Source organism: Balaenoptera ricei, chromosome 18 (genome assembly GCF_028023285.1).
Source record: "Balaenoptera ricei isolate mBalRic1 chromosome 18, mBalRic1.hap2, whole genome shotgun sequence".
Classification (NCBI taxonomy): Eukaryota; Metazoa; Chordata; class Mammalia; order Artiodactyla; family Balaenopteridae; genus Balaenoptera; species Balaenoptera ricei.
Genome location: NC_082656.1, coordinates 47,435,414 through 47,451,516, shown reverse-complemented (window position 1 = coordinate 47,451,516; position 16,103 = coordinate 47,435,414).

Sequence of the window (16,103 nt, the reverse complement as noted above, 5' to 3'; positions counted from 1 at the left end):
ATTTGCATTTATAAGGGAAACCTCCATTTGTAAGTGTGTCTCTCTGGATGTACTGGGAAGAGGAGAGTGATCAAATCTCTAGAAACTCTTATCAGTGGAGAAGGCAATGACTTAAATCTGTATAACAACCTTGCCCTGGTTTACTGTGTTTTCCTGGTAATTCCCATATCTGATTCTCCCAACATCCCCTTTTGTCTTCAGCTGAAATGCTATTTAAGGTAAATTACTCAATTTTCCTGGGTCTCTCCCAGGTATACATATTATAAAATTTGTGTTTGTTTTTCTCCTGTTAATCTGTCGCATGCCAATTTAATTCTCAGACCAGCCAGAAGAACCTAGAAGGGTAAAAGAAAATTTCTTTCTCCCTGAGAATATAAAGCTGTAGAAAGCTAGGAATTTGAACAGACTGTTTCAATGATCTGGTATTCATTTCCTTCCTCTTCTCTGTCTACAAATAATTTACCAACTTTAAGATTTCCTAGTTGGAGATTTATCTTCAAGAAATCTTTCTAGACCTTGCCTTTGGGACTTTACTCTCCAAGAAGTTTCTCAGAATGCTCCAATATTTTAATTAAAAAAAAAATTTTTGTTTTGGGAACTTGTAAATTTGTTATCTTTTTCATACAAGTAAGAGTTTATCAATACTTTCTTGAGGACTTTTTATTATGAATAGTCATTATACTCATGGTCCTATATTTTAATTTTCTAGTATTTAGATATTTTTTGTAAATATTTTCCCAATAGCTAAAATTAAACCTTTGTAATTATGAGGGTATAGTTAATATAGAGCATAGAATATACAATATAAATCTGAAAGCAGCTTCATAGAACACTAAAGACCCTTATTTTACACTTTTTTTGGCATAGAGTTAAGAAGCTATTCATTTGGAAAGCTGGAATAAGATTCTTTAAGTCAACAGTAATTTAATTTTTTAAAAAGTGAAACACCTCCCTCATATTTTAAAAAGATCCTTTTTCTAATATGCACAAATCAGCAGTGCATTTGGAGCATAACATATTGGTTAAACTGTTTCGAATTCAAGTCTTCCTGTTTTGTGTAGGCGTTTTTGTGCATCCCTTGTTCACTTTCTATGGGTCTGATATACACTTGCCTATAGCGTTTAAAAGCAATTTTGAAACCTGATAGAGTTATTTTATTTTACTTATATAGTTTTTTTCTGTAATGATATTCTCATAGTCCACTAATGCTCATACGTCTTAAAAATGTGTTTGCTTTCCGTTTAGAAACTAAATTAGAGTAGTAAAAAGTACCCATGGTATCTGTCTCTCTTATTTTAGGTGCGCTGCCTCTGGCTTTCATGTGACACAGATTCCAACGCAAGCATAGAGGTAGACAACAATTATTAATTTTTATTCTCCCCTTCTTGCTCAGAAGGTAGTAAGCTAAATGCTATATTAAATTTGGAGAAAATAATATTACCTCTGTGACCCATATTCTTCCTCTAATCTCCTGAAGTAGGCTTAGTGCCCAATGAACTAGTGAACACAACCATGTGAAAGCAGCCATGGAGCACACATCATGAACATGTTATCAAATCAGATCCTACTGCTTGTGGCTTACAAAATCAATACTCACAACTGTTGGTAGAAAGGAACAGTGCCTTTAATCAGAATGCTGGCAATCTGGGGAAATAGTGGACTCAGCATCCCCAAAAACCACCTCCGAAGATTCTGCCTGGACATGAAAGCTTTTAAAGGGAAACAGGGAAGTAATCTCAATTAATCACTGAGATAGGGGGTCAGAGTCACTCCCATCCCCCACTGTGTGCAGGCTTTTGTGCAGGCTTGTGGACTCCTCATGATCTTTCTTTAAATGCTATCTTGTTCACACAGCTTGATTGCAAGATTACTTGAGGGGAAGCTAAGAAAGAGATCTGCTCATCAATTAATTACTTATTCTTCATCTATACTTCTTCAATCTATGGAAAAAAAACAACATGCTAGGCAAAGTATTGTGTGATCAAAAGATTTGAAAGTGTCCTAAGGCTGGAGATGAGTAGAACATGTGGGTACCTGGTTTAAGGTCAGTGACAAGACCAAAGGGTTCCGCCTACAAAGGGTTCTTTCCTACAAAGAGCTTTTTCCTACCAAAAGCTGCTTACAAACATTGCAATGAAGGGTGGAAACAGGAGTCATCCAGTTCTTTTCCAAACCCAGATTCTGGCTTGTGAAGTCAAGTGTTTGGAAGATGTAATTAACTTTCGGGTGCATGCAATTCATAAAGAGTGTCATATGGAGGGAAGTTTACAACCAAATTCTAAAGTATAGTCCATAGTTAAGTCCATAGTTACTGGGTGATATGAAGGGGAAAAATGTATTTCAGGAACAAATAATTTTGGGAAATTGTGAGTTAAACAGAATAAAATAGGTTTACCTAGTTCAGAATATCTTAGATCCCTGAACATGATAATGTACATTGTAAACCACTAAAATTTGGGATATAATGTGTAGTTAATTGGTTCTGCCCCTAATTCCTATGTGAGGGTGTGGGGCTTTTCCCCACACCTACCTGGAGATAGCATCAGATTCAACAATCTGGAAAGGGCTCAATCCCAAAAGACTGCCCTCCACTTCAGATGCCAATCACAAGCCTAGGTTACCTGTACTTCTAACACACTACCTACAGATTGGAGGTTCCAACAACCCCCTCCAACTCAGGATACCAATCACAAGCCCAGGTTGTTAGCTGTACTTCTGACGATTGGCTGTAAATCAGAGGTGCCCATTGAAAAAGGAGGTAACTCAGCAACAGCCAGATAGAAGAGATGAATAGGCAAGGTGTGTGGAAAACTTTCATGCTCCCTGAGAATGTCACTCTCCCCAAATCCCTACTTGTTCATGAACCTGGAAGCTCTGGGAGCCCTCTCTTTTTGAGATTTTATAGAGGTTTCATTACTACATAAGCATGATTGATTAAATTATTGGCCGAACAATGGGCTTGTGTGCCTGAGGCACACAAAGTCAAATTCTGAGAGTGAGTGTTAGGAACAAAGTAAGAGTTTATTGCAGGGCGCCAAGCAAGCTAGTGGAAGACAAGCCTCAGACCCACTCCAACTTGGTCTGTGAGTTGGGGGTATTTTTAAAGAAGAAGAACAAAGAAGCTGAAATTAATCATTGTCTTGTGACTGTTTTGTTTGTTTGTTTGTTTTTTAGGTAAGAAGTAGCTTTAGAGAGATACACATTCCATAGGTTGAATGTCCATCTCAGAAAGTGAGAGCTGCTTGTGACATTTCTTTTTTTTTTTTTTTTTTTTTTGTGACATTTCTTAATCATAGTTTCTGGAGTCAGGATGTCTACTTTACAAGTCTCTGGTCTGGTGGTCCATGACCTTGGGGTCTGTTAGCTCATCTTGCCCTGGAGAAACAACCCAAGTCTGTACATTAATGATATTATCAACAACATCAATTTTAGCACATTAATGATGCTACTGACTACAGCAATTTTAGTCATCTGACTCTGGTTGATTACTGTGTTCAGTTAACACAGAGGACAAGAAATGGAATAAATTTTGGATAGAGTAGTTGATTATAAACTCAGGAAGGGAACTTGGTTTTATGGGGGCTCGGTTTCACTAGTAGGCTATCTTCTCTGTTAGCCCCAATTTTGCCAGATGGGGTGAAGGCACATCCTGCCCTATCAGGACCTTAGAAATTATGACATAAAAGTTAAAAACACAGTTTCTTGATTAAGAATCATTCCCCCACTTCCAGCCCTGGTAGTTGTAGCCCTGATCCTATGGCCACGTTATCAAGTAGGGGGAATAAACGCTGAGGTGATGTGTGGAAGAAAGAGCACCACCATCCTTCCCTACCACTCTTCCCCACATCTACCAGAAAAACAGAAATCTATCCAGTGGGGACATCACTTCACCCCACTCATGTTCATGTTGAATGTGAGCACATATTTGTGAAGGCACATAAGCCAGCCCTTCATGTTCTAATCTCCCCTTTTTAGACAACCAATGTTTTCATTGTCCATTCTAATTTTCTCTTAAAACTATTACTCTGAGAAGGATATCTCTCTTTCCATTGTTGGACATTAAGGGCTGTAAAGAGTGTTCCTTGATCTGAAGAAATGACTGTGAGCCATTCAAATTGGTGCAATATCTTCTCTTCCAGTTCTTCCATAACACTGTATTTGTATCTACCACTGGGTAAGCAAAGCCCAGTCCAGAGTCGGTGTCTATTCTTGTCAAAACCCACTGATGAACTTATGTACAAAACAGAAATAGACTCAGAGACATAGAAAGCAAATTTACAGTTACCAAAAGGGAAGGGGGTGGGATAAATTAGGAGATTGGGATTAACAGATATACACTACTATATATAAAATAGATAAACAACAAGGTTCTAGTATGTAGCACAGGGAAATATATTCAATACCTTGTAATAACCTGTAAGGAAAAGAATCTGTAAAATAACATACGTGTGTGTGTGTGTGTGTGTGTGGGTGTGTATAACTGAATCACTTTACTGTACACCTGAAACTAACATAACATTGTAAATCAACTATACTTCAATTTTTAAAAAATAAAAAAAAAAAACCATTGGCCACCCTCAAGCATTAGTCTCACTTGCCAGCTGTGATCAAGGCTTTCCCATCAGGGAATCTGCCACATAGTCATTTACAGTCTTTGTTTCTCTTGTTAGACAGAACAGTCATTGGCATTTTGTGCATCAGAGAGTACAAGAGGGCTATGTTTAGATTCAGCCCACCTCTGCATCACTGCAGTACCACCATATCCACTCATTTCATGGACACCTTAAATGAGCACACAGAAATATCTGCTTGTAGATTCTAATCACCTTCTGAACCTGAAGGGGTTTCTTCTGATGAATATCAACCTGTTCTACTTTAATGCAACCCTCAGATTCCCATAGTCATTTCCATAGGGCTGTGCCCCATATGGACATCTCTTTAGTAGGCTACGTTTCCATTGCCCTCCTGCCTGAACATTTGACCAGGGCAATGGCCACCACCCATAAGTCAATAAAAACTGAAACATAGGAGATTTTTACCACTGTTCATTTCTTCCATAACTGCTAAGAAAGTAACATGTGATTCAGCCCACTGAGCTGATTTGTTTTTACCTTCTTCAGTCAGAGTGGTGGTCTCCCAAATAGGATATTGTTCATTCATCTTGGAACTGCCATACAAAAACCAAGCAGCTTTTTTTGGTCAGTAAAGAGCTGTTTATAGGGCACTGCTCATGTGACAATAGAAGTTGTTCCTCACACAGTTCCAGAGTCAGTCTTAGGGGAGAAAATCTCCCTGCTTGTAAGTACCTCTTCATGGCATTCTCCAGGCAGCATGATCCTGTATAAACCTTTTGCATTTTATTATGAAATTCTTCTGGGCACTGCCATCCTCATTAGAGTGTTTCTCTGGCATCATCTTAGACAATATAACTGTTTCATATTTTAAGATCATTTTATGTCCTTCAGTCATAAGGGTAGCTTCAATTAAGAATGTCCAACAGCAAGGTAGGAAATGCCCCTCAAGTGGAAATTTTCTAGTCCAAAGTCCCAGTAGTCATTGCTGGGAAGTGATCACAGGTTTTTGCCATAGCTGCAGTCTGTGCTCCACATAGGTCTATCACAGAAAGAATTTGTTCCTTCTCCCACTCCAGCTTCTATTTTATACTGTGTGGGTTCAGGGAATCTTGCTGGTTTCAGTTTAGCATGTCCAATTAACATTGCCTGAAGGACAGATTTAATAGTCAGCCCTCCTTATCTTTGGTTTTCACATCTGCATATTCAACCAACTTCAGATCAAAAATATTAAAGAAAAAAAGTTCCAGGAAGTTCCAAAAAACAAAACTTGAATTTGTCACACTGGCAACTATTACACAGCATTTACATTGTACTAGGTATCATAAATAATCTAGAGATGATTTAAAGTGTATGGGAGGATAGAGACCAGCCTCACCCACCAGCAGGCAGACACCAGAAGCAAGAAAACTATAATCCCACAGCCTGCGGAACTGAGTCCATAGGCACAGGTTGGGACCTACCCTGGGGCCAGCTAGCTGGCCCCTGGACCTTGGGTGATAAAAGGGGAGTGCACTGCTGGGACACAGAGGACATCCCCTACAGAGGGCTACTTATCCAAGGTAGAGAAACATAAGTAACCTTCCACATACATAAAAATACAAATAGATATTTAGACAAAATGAGATAGCAGAGGAATATGTTCCAGATAAAGGAACATAATAAAACCCCATAAGAACAACTAAGTGAAGTGGAGATAGGCCAGACAGATCCTGCTCCTGATTTCAAGGAGTTTATATGCTAGACAGATAGAGAAGACACTAAGTGGCATGTTTACATAATTATATATTTGATTATAATTTTAGTAAGGGCCAAGTGTAGAAATACAGGAAGCTAAAAGGATATGGCACAAGGGTCCCAGGCTTGACTCCAAAGACCAACCAAGAAGGGCTTTCTTAATCAATGGTAGAGGATCAAATTGCCCCTCCCTCCAATTATCTTCTAAATAGTTAGAGATTAGCCATGATTCCATGAAGGGTTTGAAGGGTTTGAAACCCAATGACTGTAATTGAATTCCTGTCATTTTGGCAGAATGAGGCATAAAAATAGATATCATTTTGGCTTATTAGAAAATAAAGTTACATTTCTTACATACAAGAGGTTTTGGACTCTGATTTATACCTACTATACTTGCATACACTAAGGTGTTGAAAATGATTATGTCAGATACATTTATTTCCTTTGTAGAAATATGTGTGCTTTTACAGGAAATTAGTCATCTGAAAACAACTGAAGAAACTGCTTGAAAACTCTTTGGCTTTTGTTTCTGCAAAACATAGGTCACACTCTTTTGTACAGTCATTAAAAATACTTTTCATAATTTTTCCACAAATCTGTCTTTCCCTACTTTCCTAGGACTATCCATCATTCTGCTTGACACCCTTGTTGTTTTCAACTTTCCAAGTTTCTTTTCCATATGAAACCTATTTTCATAGTTTCATTTCTCCATTCATGTGTTTTAGTCAACTTGAATTGCTTTGTTTGCTTTCTCTTACTTGTATGCTCATTATATATTCCAAGGCTAAATATGATCTTTGTGAGGCTTTTCCCATCCAACCCATCTCAGATAAATGCTATCAATTTCCTACTTTACTGTTATAATGTAGCACATTTTTCTATCACTAATTTAGTATTCTGAAGTATTTGGAGACAACAAGCATACACTTTAGTTGTCTCCATTAACAACATTGATTATATGATTGTTCAAATTTCTACTTGACTTTTCTTTTATCTAGATATAACTATTAGGAAACTAATTTAACTTGAAACAGTATAATGCTTCATACAACTAAAGTGTGGTCTCAAAGATATAATTATTTCAATTACCTTTGCAATTTTAGAAAACTATCTACTTGGAGAAGTTATAAGCAGCAATTTATAGTGGTTAAGAGACCAGGATCTAAACCAGACTATCTCACCTTGACTTTTGGTTCTGCCACTCACTACCTATATGACCATGAGCAAATGATTTCAACATTTTGTGCCTTCAGTTCCTGATCTGTTAAATGGGGACATTCATAGTACCTGACATAGAGTCTTGTAATGAGATATAAATGGATGTAATGAGGTTAGAACAATGTCTGGCACATGGTGATCTCTTAGCACATTTTACCTATTAATACTGTAAGTCGTGATTATAGTGGTAGGAAGAGAAGACAAAGGGTCAGTATTGGTGATAGTATATGCCAGACAATATGCTTGTTATTTCTTCCATCAAGGAGTTGTAGTCTATTGAAGGGACAAAAACACAAGCAGATCAATGCACACCACTGTGTTTGGCGCCACAATAGAGGAAGGCACATAGGAGATTGGGAACATTCTCAGAGAAGCACTAGAGAAGAGGAACTATTTTGGGTGAGTTATGGAGTTCTACTAGAAGTTAGCAACAAAGAAATGGAGAAGCAGTGTCCCAGGTACATACAGGCACACATGAATACAGGGGGCCTGGGACACCAGGGCACATTGAACCTCTGTCTGTAATATATCAGTGGTAGTCTATACTGTGGTCAACAGAGGAAAATACATTTTAGATTGTGAAAGGTTTTATGTTCCATGGGAAGATGTTTGGATTTTACATAGAATACACTGGAAAAAAATTAACCGTTAGAATTTTATTATTGGGTAATTAGTCCAAAGCTATTACTTGTCATGAGTATGGACAATGGGTTAGGAGGCAATGAGGTAGGAGTAGGTAAGACAACTAGAAAGTTACTGCACTAATTCAGAAATAACCAGCAAAGCCCTGGATAGAACTATGAACAGTATATAGAGTACAGAGGTACCCTTTGAATAATATCAAGAGGGCTGAGAAGAGTAGAGAATCTAGAGGTGGAAATGGGAGATTATGAGGTCTGGGAATGTTTGCATAAGTAACATGTTAAGGGGAAGTTTAACTTGACAAAATATAAGAGAGAATATATAACTGGCTACATGGTTCTAAAAGTTAAATATTTTCTGGCTTAAAGTAGTTTTGGTTAGTCAATCAGTGCCCTGAATTTGGAGACCGCACTAAATGAATAAACTTAGAGCTAAATAATTATTTGTTACTGAAACTATGAGGATACTAAGGATACAACTTATAATATATTATAACTTACATAACATATTTTGGGAAACAAAATAGAAAGCAAACAAATGAGTAAACTCATTATGCCCCTGGAATCATTATTTTACATATACATTACAACACAAAAAACAATCCTATGGAATGCATATTAATATCCCACTTAAATATGAAGAATATGACATTAAAGCCATTTAAATCATTTGTTTACAGTCTTATAACTAAGAAGTATCACAGCTAGGATTCAAATTCTAATCAAACTCTACATATTTTATTCCTAAACAAACACATTTCACTCCTGATAAAGTAAAAAACATGCAGCAAATACAGTTTGTACAGGAAGCTCACATTTCTTCTCCTATATGAGAAGAAGAGAGGCTACTTTAGTATTAACACATTAATATTGTACTCCTAATAATGTGCTGACACTTGATAGAAGTCAGACTTTAAACTATGGAAAGTATTGTCTTTGCATGTAAGAAACATATAAACTTTTGGACTTTGACCTCAAAGAACATTTAGAAAATGCAACTAAAATTAGAAGGCAGAAAGTAGAGCTAAAATGACAACACAATACTTAATCAAGAGTACAACTTTGTGGCTGATGTCCAAGATGGCAGAGTAGGAAGACACTGAGCTCACCTCCTCCCATGAGCACACAAAAATTAAAACTATTTACAAAGGAACTATCTATGAGAACTACCTGGAGACTAGCAGAAAAGATTTTCCACAACAAAATACATAAAAAAGGAACCACAACACAAAAGATAAGAGGGGCAGAGATGCAGTATAGTTAGGACCCACTCATCAGAGTTAGCAACTTGCAATTGGGAGGAATATCACAACTGTAGAGGTCCTCCTGAAAGAGTGAGAGCTCCAAGCCCCACATTAGAGTCCCCAGACTGGAAATCCTGCCCTGAGAAGATGAGCCACCAGAATATCTGCTTTCAGAACCAGCAGGAATTATGTTTGGGAGAGCCACAGGACTATAGAAACCAAGACTCTGGACTCAAAGGGTGCACCCCAAATCTCCTACACTCCAAGTCCCAGCACAGAGGCTGTAATTTGAAAGAAGCCTGGCTCAGACCCACCTGATGACCTTAGAGAACCTCTTAAAGAGACAGGAGGCAACTGAAATTTTCCCTGAGGATGGAGATGCTAGTGCTATCCATTTTGGTGAGCTAGTTCTACCACAATAACACTGACATTGGCAAGCACCATTTTGGAATGCCCCCTCTGTGCTATTAACACTGGAGACATGGTCCACAAACCAGCAAACTGGCATCAACCCCAACCCTCCCCCCACCCACCAAGACACACAGACAGCTGCATGGGGATCTGTATCCACTGTGCACTGAGCCAGCACAAGGCCCATGCCACAAACTGCTGGGCCTCACATCCAACTGCATGGGAAGAGTTCAAGGTAATGATCATAAAGATACTAACTGAACTTAGGAGAAGAATGAATGAATGCAATGAAAATTACAACAAAGAGTTAGAAAATATAAAGGAGATTCAAACAGAGCTGAAGAATACAATAACTAAAATAAATAATACACTAGAAGGAATCAACACTAGATTAGATGATACAGAGAAACAGATCAGCAATCTGGAAGAGAGAGTAGTGGAAATCATCCAAGCTGAACAGAAAAGAGAAAAAAAAAATTAATGATAGTTTAAGAGACCTCTGGAACAATATCAAGCATAATAACATTTACATTATACTGGCCCCAGAAGGAAAAGATAGAGAGAAAAGGCAGAGAAATTATTTGAAAAATAATAGCTGAAAAATTCCCCAATCTAAGAAAGGAAACACACATGCCGGTTCAGGAAGCACAGTGAGTCTCAAACAAGATGAACCTAAAGAGGTCCACAATAAGGTACATTATAATTAGGATATCAAAAATTAAAGAAAAGTAAAGAAACTTAAAGCAGTAATAAAAGCAACTAGTTACACAGAAGGGAACCCCATAAAACCATCAGCTGACTTTTCAACAGAAACTTTGCAGGCCAGGGAGGTGGCACAATGTATTCAAAGTGATGAAGGGAAAAAAGCCTACAACCAAGAGTACTCTCCCTGGAAAGGCTACCATTCACATTTGAAGGAGAGATAAAAAGTTACAGACAGTAGGGCTTCCCTGGTGGCGCAGTGGTTGAGAATCTGCCTGCCAATGCAGGGGACACGGGTTCGAGCCCTGGTCTGGGAAGATCCCATGTGCCGCGGAGTGACTAGGCCCGTGAGCCACAGTTGCTGAGCCTGCACGTCTGGAGCCTGTGCTCCGCAACAAGAGAGGCCGCGATAGTGAGAGGCCCGTGCACCGCGATGAAGAGTGGCCCCCACTTGCCACAACTAGAGAAAGCCCTCACACAGAAACGAAGACCCAACACAGCCATAAATAAATAAATAAATAAACCCAAAGTTTAAAAAAAAAAAAAAAAAAGTTACAGACAGTAAAAGCTAAGAGTTCACCACTAATCCGGTATTACAAAAAATGTTAAAGGGACTTCTTTAAGCAGAAAAGAAAAGGCCACAACTAGAAATATGAAATTTAAGAAAAGAAAAATCTCATGGGTAAAAGCAAACATACAGTAAATGTAGTAAATCAATCACTTATTAAGCTAGTAGAAAGCTTAAAATACAAAAGTAGTAAAATCACCTATTTTCATAATAAGCAGTTAGGGGATACACAAAATCAAAAGATGTAAAATATGACATCAAAAACATAAATGTTTGGGGTGGGGAAGTAAAAGTGTAGGGTCATTAAAATGAATTCAAACTTAGAACATCAACATAAAAAATCATACATATACATATGTATATGTATACATGTTGTTATATATGAACTTCATGGTAAACACAAACCAAAAATCTATAAAAGAAACACAAACACAAAAAGTGAGGGGAATTCAAATGTAACACTAAAGATAGTTATCAGATCACAAGGGAAGAGAGCAAAAGAAAATGAAAGGAAGAAAAAAGAACTATAAAACAACCAGAAAACAATGAATAAAATGGCAATAATCATATACCTATCAATAATTACATGTAAATGGACTAAATCCTCCAATCAAAAGACATAGAGTGGCTGAACAGGCAATAAAACAAGACCCTAGTATATACTGCTTACAAGAGACTCACTTCAGATCTAAAGACACTTACAAACTGAAAGTGAGGGGATGGGAAGTGAAGGGATGGAAAAATGTATTCCATTCAAATGGCAACAAAAAGAAAGCTGGAGTAGCTTATAAAAGACTAAATAGACATTAAAACAAAGACTGTGACAAGAGACACAGAAGGACATTACATAAAGATAAAGGGATCAATCCAAGAAGATATAACAATTATAAATACATATGCTCCCAACATAGGAGCATATAAATACATAAAGCAAATATTATCAAACATGAAGAGAGAAATTGGCAGTAATGCAATAATAGTAGAACTTTTAACACCCAATTTACATCAATGGACAAATCATCCAGACTGAAAATCAGTAAGGAAACACTTGCTTTAAATGACACATTAATCAGCTAGATCTAATAAATATATACAGTGCATTCCTTCCAAAAACAGCACAATGCACATTCTTTTCACATGGACATAGACAATTCTTCAGAATAGATTACACTCTGGGCCACCCTAGGCCACTAAACAAGTATCAGTAAATTTAAGAAGATTGAAATCACGCCAAGCATCTTATCCAACCACAATGCTCTGAGACTAGAAATCAACTACAAGAAAGCAACTGCAAAAAATACAAACATGTGGAGGCTAAACAACATGCTACTAAACAACCAACAGGCCACCGAATAAATCAAAGAGGAAATTAAAAAATACCTGGTGACAACAGAAAACAAAAATACAATGATCCAAATCTATGGGATGCAGTAAAAGCAGTTCTAAGAGCAAAGTTTATAGCAATACAAGCCTACCTCATGAAATAAGAATAATCTAAAACAATCGAATTTTACACCTAAATGAACTAGAGAAAGAAGAACAAACAAAACCAAAAGTTAGTAGAAGAAAATAAATCATAAAGATCACAGCAGAAATGCATGAAATAGATACTAAAAATAATTAGGAAAAATCAATGAAATAAGAGCTACTTCTTTAAAAGGATAAATAAGACTGATAAACTTTTAGCAAGACTCACCAAGAAAAAAAGAGAGGGTCCAAATAAATAAAATCAGAAATGAAAGAAGACAAGTTACAACCCACACCACAGAACTACTAAGGATCATAAAAGATTACTACAAACAATTATACACCAATAAAATAGACAACCTAAGAAATTCCTAGAAGTATGCAATCTCTCACAACTGAATCTGGAAGAAATATAACATATGCATAGGTCAATTACCAGTAATAAAATTGAATTGATAATAAAATAACTCCAAAAAAATTCAGGATCAGACAGCCTCACAGATGAATTCTACCAAACATTTAAAGAAGAATTAACTACTCCAAAAAATTGCAGAGGGTAGAATGTTTCCAAATTCATTCTATGAGGCCAGCATCACCCTGATACCAAAACAGAAAATATCACAAAAAAAGCAAATTCCAGGCCAATATCACTAATGAACATAGTTGAAAAAAATCTTCAACAAAATATTTGTAAACTGAATTCAGCAATACATTAAAAGGATGATACAGCATGATCAAGTGGGATTTATCTCAGGGATGCAAGGATAGAGCAATATTCAAAAATCAGTCAATGTGATATACTACATAACAAATTTAGAATAAAAATCATATGATCGTCTCAATAGATGTAGAAAAAGCTTTCGACAAAATTCAACATTCATTTATGGTATACTCTTAACAAAGTAGGTATAGAGGGAATACCAATCAACATAATAAAGACCATGTATGATAAACCTACAGCCAACATCATACTCAATGGTGAAAAGCTGAAAGCATTTCCTCTAAGATCAGGAACAAAACAAGGATGTCCACCTTCACTACTTTTATTGAACATAAGTATTAGAAGCCCTCACCACAGCAATAAGACAAGAAATGGAAATAGAAAGAATCCAAATCAGAAAGGAAGAAGTAAAACTGTCACTGCTTTCAGATGCAATAATACTATATGTAGAAAATCTTAAAGATGTCACCAAAAACTATTTGGGCTAATAAATAAATTCAGTAAAGTTGCTGGATACAAAATTAACATACAGAAATCTGTCACATTTCTATACAATAACAACAAACTTTCAGCAAAGAAATGAAGAAAAATGTCACATTTACAACTGCATCAAAAAAGAACAAAATCCTTCAGAAAAAATGTAACTAAGGAGATAAAAAGCCTGTACTCAGAAAATTATGACACTGATAAAAGAAATCGAAGACAACACAAACAAATGGAAAGATATACCATACTCATGGATTAGAAGAATTAATATTGTTAAAATGACCATACTAACCTAAACAATCTCCAGATTTAATACAATCCCTATCAAAATAACAATGGCATTTTTCACAGAAATAGAACAGATAATTTAAAATGTGTGTGGAAACACAAAAGATCCTGAATAGCCAAAACAATATTGAGAAAAAAAACAAAGCTGGAAGTATCACACTTTCTGATTTCAAACTACACTACATAACCACTGTAATCCAAACAGTATGGTTCTGGCACAAAAACAGACACATAGGTCAGTGGAATAATAGAGAGCACAGAAATGAATGCATACTTCTATGGTCAAATATCTATGACAAAGGTGGCAAGAATATAAAATGGGGGGAAAAATCCTCTTCAATACATGGTGTAAGGAAAAATGGACAGCTACATGCAAAAGAATCAAATGTCTACCTTCTCACACCATATACAAAAAAAAACCCTAAAAATTAAAGATGTATATATAAGACCTGCAATCATAAACTTCCTAGAAGAAAACTTAGGCAACAGAGTCTTTAACATAGACCTTAGCAACATTTTTTGGATCTGTCTCCTCAGGCAAGGGAACCAAATGCAAAAATAAACAAATGGGACCACATTAAACTAAAAAGCTTTTGAACAGTGAAGGAAACTATCAACCAAAAGAAAAGGCAGCCTACTGAATGGGAGAAGATATTTGCAAAGGATATATTTCATAAGGGTTTATTATCCATAACATACAAAAATCTCACACAACTCAACATCAAAAAAGCAAACAATCCAATTACAAAATGGGCAGGGAACCTGAACTGACATTTTTCCAAAGAAGGCATAAAGATGGTCAGCAGACACATGAAAAGATGCTCAACATCACTTATCATCAAGGAAGTGCAATTCAAAACCACAAAGATATATGCTCTCACATCTGTCATAATGGCTATCATCAAAAAGAAAACAAATAACAAGTGCTGGTGAGGATGTGGAGAAAAGCAAACCTATTGTTGGTGGGATTGTAAACTGGTACAGCCAGTATGGAAAACAGTATGGAGATTCATCAAAAATTAAAAATAGAGCTACCATACCATCCAGCAATTCCACTTTTGTATATTTTTCCAAAAACAAGAAAACATTAATTCAAAAAGATGTTTAGGGCTTCCCTGGTGGTGCAGTGGTTGAGAATCTGCCTGCCAATGCAGGGGACACGGGTTCGAGCCCTGGTCTGGGAAGATCCCACATGCCGCGGAGCAACTGGGCCCGTGAGCCACAATTACTGAGCCTGCGCGTCTGGAGCCTGTGCTCCGCAACAGGAGAGGCCACGATAGTGAGAGGCCCGTGCACCGCGATGAAGAATGGCCCCCACTTGCCGCAACTAGAGAAAGCCCTCACACAGAAATGAAGACCCAACACAGCCATAAAAATTAAAAAAAAAAAAAAAAAGATATTTACACTCCTATGCTCATTGTAGCATTACTCACAATATCTAAGATATAGAAGCAACCTAAGTGCCCATCAATAGATGAATGGATAAAGAAATTTTGGTATCTATACATACAATGGTATATTACTTAGTCGTAAGAAGAATGAAATCTTTCCATTTGTGACAACATGGATGGACCTAGAGTGTATTATGCTAAGTGAAATAAGTCAGAAAGAGAAAGACAAATACAGTATGACCTCACTTATATGTGGAATCTAAAAAGCAAAACAAACAAACAAAACAGACTCATAGATAAGAACAAACTAGTGTTTGCAAGAACCGGGGGTGGGGGGAGTTGGGAGCAAAATAGGTGAAGGGTATTAAAAGGTATTAATCTCCAGTTATAAAAAAAAATAGCCATGTGGATGTAATATGCAGTACAAGGAATATCTTCTACAATATTATAATAATTTTGTATGAGGACAGATGGTTACTAGACTTATTGTGGTGATCATTTCTTAATGTATGCAAATGGAAACTCACTATGTAATACACCTGAAACTAACATAATACTGTATCTCAAACATATTTTAATTTAAAAAGGCACAATTTTGCCATAGTCTGAACTTATTTTCACCTGTATAAGGATAAATAGAATGTATCTAAGGTTTCAT